Source organism: Pinus tabuliformis, chromosome 8 (assembly GCF_031772625.1).
Source record: "Pinus tabuliformis cultivar Carrire ecotype Pingquan chromosome 8, CPIR1, whole genome shotgun sequence".
NCBI lineage: Eukaryota > Viridiplantae > Streptophyta > Pinopsida > Pinales > Pinaceae > Pinus > Pinus tabuliformis.
This window is the reverse complement of record NC_142294.1, coordinates 672,851,806-672,857,661: the sequence shown is the minus strand read 5'-3', so window position 1 is coordinate 672,857,661 and position 5,856 is coordinate 672,851,806.

The following is a 5,856-nucleotide window of genomic DNA, read 5'->3' as shown; positions in this document are numbered from 1 at the left end:
ATAGCGCTGAAGTCGGATAGGAATGTCGTCTATAGTCGTTTCTGGTATTACCCGCCGTCAGACGCTCTAGATCTTGTTCCAGCTCGGCTAAGGTCTCTGCGGCCGCATCCTGTGGGGGCCGGTGCTGGTACAGTTGGTACTCTTCTCTCAAAGGCCCGGAGATTTTGCTGGACGCCGTGGGCCTACATTTGCATTTTGAAAATTTGTCACTGTCAGTTTTGAGACGATATAAAAAAAAAAAATAGATAAAAAACTTGTGAAAAATGAAAATACCTCTGTCGTCCCATTGTTCTCCCTGTGGAAGAACCATGTCCGGATCATTGCGAAAATCCATTCCGGCATAAGGAAAATCCTGAATCGCAAAGACTGGCCCTCCAGCCGTTGAATGAACATCAGGAAATCGAACAACTGCTGCTCCCTCATCAGGATGCCGGCCCATTACCGCAACCCTCTCGTCAACTTAGGCTCCCGAGGAGGCCCAACGGAACTGTAAGATGCTGGGGGATCAGCATTGGAACTCTCTCTAGGGAAAAGCTCACAACTAAAGGCCCATATCCAAAGGTCTTCAGTTGTTCATTCTTTGCCCTGGTTAGTTGGCCTTCATATTGGCCAACACAGCATTGCACCAGTTGAAAATGGGCCTCGAAAGCAATCTATAGCCATCCGCATTTGGGAACCAGTGTGCTATGTGCAAAGCGGCAAGCACCGCAAAGTCTGGTAACTGTAAAGGCAATTACCATAAGTTCAGGTCGGGATATGTATTTGATTTCTATCCCCTTCTCCTGGTTTTGATTGTTGCACCACTCTAGCCGGAGACTAGCAAGGGATTGGCCACCCGGCCTAGTCCCGAATAGAGAGAGTTGCTCGCCCCTGTTAGGCAAGCCAGTGAGAAAGTATATGTCGGAGGACTCTATCTCGAGCTGGTGTTCTCCGATGTAAAAAAATTGATCCTGAATGTTCCACCTTTCAACCAGCCACTCTAAGAATGGCACCTGGGCCCTCATGCCAGGTATGGCCCAGTACTTGTAGAGACCGCATGCCTTTAAAGCATCAATGGAAGGTTGATGACCTATTGTGGCCAAATCGACATCTTCGTGTTCTATTTCACGCCAATCTAGCATGGTGGACAATCTACAGACCAAAAAACATTAATTAGAATTCATAAAATAAAATTTTGATGGTCGATTTTTGTGTTTGGGGTTTGAAAATCCGCTTTGCGCGGAGTACGCACCCCGCGTTCAGAAAACAGAGTGGCGGGACGCAGCTATTCTAAAGGTGGGCTGCGTCCTCCGACCATTTTCCCACATACGAAAATGTCGGGGTACGCAGGTCGCCCATGGGGCACCTGCGTCCCCCGAAAAGCGTACTCTAAAACCCCAAACCCTCCAAAAAATCAAACTAAGACTTGAAATGAAATTCTAAACGGATGAAATTGAAGAGGAGGATGTTGTGAAATACCTGAAAGAGGCGACGCTCGATTCTGACGGTCGGATTCTCCGCAAAGTCCACGGGAAGTTTCTTGTTAAAAGCCCTTTTCTCAACATCAACAGTAATAAATGAATAAAAATGACATGGTAAAAAGTCTTTTTATAGGTTTTTTGGATAAATGAATGCTAAATTTGTTTATTTTTCACCATGAAAGGATATTTTTCAATGTATTTTTGCCCATCTTAAATAGGTATGCGTAATGTGTTGTTTTTGTTCAGGACAAAGGGGGCTTTGGGGTAAAATCATCATTTTTCACGACCAAGAAATCAGAGTCATCTTTTAAGCCTTTCTGACTCCTAAAACATGAAAAGATTGCCGAGCGTTTCTTTTACACTCGTTAAAACGGAAATTAAAAGACAGTCCTCTTACAGCCCCTTTTTTGACCGTTAAAAACACGAAAAGATTGCCGGATTTTTGTCGTTTTAATTCGATACTGAAATAAAACGACATGCCTCTGATCGCTTTTTACTTTTCAGGGTCAAGGCATTATCATGAAGTATCTCATGGTCGCAAGATCAAGCGGTTCTCTCAAGGTATTATTTTATACTTTTTAGGGCTGGGGAGACACAAATTTACGAAAATAAAGTTCCCTTTGAGTCTTCTTTAGTTTTTTAGACTCATTAAAATTGAAAACGCGAGTTTCTCCTATAGGATCGTTAAAAATTCCACGTGTAAAGGGCCTGTTCGATTACAAACAGTTACTGACACTCCTTCTTAGGGTCCGAATCTAAACTAAGTTGGACTATCCGAAGGATGAGCTTATAATCAAGCATATGTTATCCTCTCAAGCTTGTAAAAAATAAAGAGGTACTTGCCAGAAATGGTGGGGGAAAAAGAGAGAAAGAATGAAACTATTTGTCATCCTTTGTTACAGAAGAACCTTATCACCGCTCTATGAACACGACACTTTTCATTACCTGGGGTTGGGAATCTTTGCCTTAAAGTTGATCAAACCACTTTGAAAGTCTTCAACCATTTCCGGGTATTAACTTTGGGTCAATCGTCACCAGGCCATCTGTCATGTCGTTTATGTGTTCAAGAGGTCTCTGCAAATAAACCATTCATATGCAAAATACTTTTCATCCATTTGACCATCCCTGAGTCAGTCCTTACAACAACATTTCTTCAACTTGAACAATGATTCGTGTTGTGGCTTGCCTGCAAGGGGTCGCTTTCTATCGACTTCAGCACATTATCTAGAAAGATGACTTAGAAATTGTCAATACCTTGAAGTCTGCATGCATCAATGGCAGGTTTCTCGCCTTTGTGACAGTTACATCATTGACTTTTGTTCAAAGGGTTCCGTGACATGTTCGACAACAACTATTCATTCATTTCATGGATTGTACTGGGGTACTTTGAGAACCATTGAAATACTGGTGGTCTCTCTCACACTTGTTATACGGCTTACATCATTGACCGGTAATCAAGTGGTTTCTACCATGCTCGACTCAATCATTTATTCGCATGGATAGAATCGTACCAATTCGGGGAAGTAGAAATGAAGACCCTGGATGTAGTTTCACCATCAGGCTGCGAGGAGTTTTGTATTCTTATTATATAGTAGACTAATCATAAAAAGATGGCTACGTCCATACTGTGTCTACAAAAAGTCTATGATTGTGATGTACTGCAATATCATTCTTGTATCGGGAGCAGTTAGTAGTTAGATTGTTAGTTAAAGTTTTCAATCTGAGTATGGGAATGCCTACCTCAGCGATGATATCATCTTATATATGTATTTTGTGTTGAATATTTGCAGGTTCTGACCAGGCTCTCCGCAAGATACTCCTTGAAATGATAAAGTACTTCCCCCTTCCTAGATCATAAAAAACCCTAATCTAATACAGGCTTCACAATTTTAGGGGGATATCTGTTTAAACTAAAAAATGTCACCATGACTATTTGCAGTTAGTATGGCTCCCATCCATGCCATACTATCCTCCTTGGCAAGTCTCATGCTCTACTCTTCATGTCAAACTTCAAAAAAGAGAGGAAAAGTCTTTTAAAGTCAATTATCTCTTGGTACGCTGTTTCTCTTAGCCATTACCTGAGTGTATGCAACCCAAGTTCACAAATACCTGCGTACTTGTACGCTCTGTATGTAAAGGGGTGGGTTGTGTACTCCTGTAAAGTCAAAGGCACAAGTTTCACTCCAAAAAAGTTACTTGTGGTCATTTCTAGAGTCTTCTAGAAGTTGTTTGAACGAGTATGAAGCGCCTCCAGATGGTTCATGTATCCCTTCCAAAGAGGGATTTTTCCATTTCAAGAGGGGAGCTATCCCATCCAAAGAGGGGCTTATCCCATTGATGGTGGACCATGAATATTTCCTCTCGAGCACTATACAATTACAAGAATTGGGCCAAAGGGAGGGATTTGAAAGCTGAACATTCCTAAGGGTAGATGCTGCTGGAATTAGGACTTCCTTGTTAAGCTTGTGGAGGAGAGATTCCATCTTTGCTTGTTTCATTGGGAGGTGGGTGAGACCACTCAGAGTAAGGGAGAAGAAATCTTGTGGACCCTGGGAGGAGCTTGCACAAAAACCAAGGCTCAGGTTGTAATGGTTCCTTTTGTTGCTTTTAATACAAATTAGTCCATTCTCTCAACAATTTGTTATTTATGAATTGTTTCATATACTCCTTGGTCTATATGTTAAATATGTTTTTTTTATGTGATATTCAGGTGCTATTTAATCGTTTGATTGTCAGTGAATGCAGGTTTCGAAGGAAGGAGGAGCTCATCTGGATCAACGAAGTTGACTACTACAAAAGCGTTGGATTACAGGTAGGATCTCTAACACTTGATTTCTCATATTGTAAAAGCCATATTTAGGGAAGGATTGCTCTTATTTGTCTTGTTTGTCATTACAGAAAGTCTTAGGCTTCTACGAAGGTTGGTTGTGTCCGCACTAACGACTCTTTCCGCGTGACAGTACCCAACCTCTTGGATGAGACCTTGCTATAGGAGCCCCAATGTGGAGTAGCAGGAACTGACTGATTGGGTAGAGATAGATGTGGATGGAGTGGCAGAGGGAGCGACAGTGCATGGAATCCCAGGACAATGCATAGCTAGTAGGCTGTAGCAATGCGAGAGGCACAAGTGTTTTGCATAGTGCTATGTGGGACAGAGAGGTGTGCAATGGTGTGAGATGCATGGAGATGTTGTAGTAGCACAGATGTCAGAGAGGGAGCACTTGTTAGCAGCAGGTAGAGCTTCAACATCAGAGTATGTTCCTAGCCCAACGGAGTGGTCAATTGGGAGTGTTTTTGTTCCAAGTGTTGTTGGAGTAAGTGGACTAGGTAGATGTGTTGCATGCAGAAAATTCCAGAGTTACAAGATCGGGTTCGAGAGAAAGCCTTTCTTGTTGATAGGGAGTGTTGAAAAGTGTGCAACAAGAAATGCTAAATTTAGAATGTGCTAAAAATACACCTGCTAAAAATAGCATGTCTAAAAAGAGCAGTTTGGCTAGTGTAGTCATTGGCCACATTGGGTGAGAGGTGAAACTGCTAAAAATAGAAAGTTCTAAAAATAGCATTTTTGGGTCCCTTCCTACTTTCAGCAGTCCTTGGTCTAACTATAGGAAGTAAAAACGAATTTGGTCTTAACAACAGTTTAAAATATTAATTAATTAATCTCTATGAGTTAATTAATTATGGAAAATTAAACTTGATGTCTTTGTGAGATCATTCAATTATTTTCTCCCTTGATTTGGGAATTTATCCCTTGATTGAACTAGATAAGGTTCAGTTCTATAATGAGAGAATCAATTGACTTAGTTTTACTTAGTCGAGTCTAGTAGATTATTTTAACAAGTTGTTAAAATAATGAAATATAGTTTGTTAATGCTTGCATGCATGTGACAACTATTATTTCAGATCAATGAGCATTCCCTCATGGATAACTGATGCATGTCAGTTTAGACAAAGACCCAATTGAGATCAGATGAGTGATAGTGGACTATCAGATGCTTGGATATTTCTAGTAAGTATTCCTTGCATGGAGAAGGATCTATTTCCAAGAGAAATATGTATTATATGAGATTGGAGGACTTGTGGCCTATATATTGAGGCCTAGGTAGTCTATGATCTTCACATCTTCATATCTTCATAGTTCATTGAGAACTAGATAGCTTGAGAATTGATTCTTTTTGTATTGTAAAGAGGATTTCCACTTGATTGATAATGCATGGTTGGGGTTTTATGCTGGTACTTTCCCCTGGATATATCTTGTGTTATGTGTGATTATTTCTCTTGATTAGTTATGCATGTTTCTACTTGATGTTGCTCATGAATTTGATTATGCTTCCGCTTAATGTTTTTTAGAAGTAGAACAAGTATTATGCTTTAGGACATTGCATATATTGGTTTG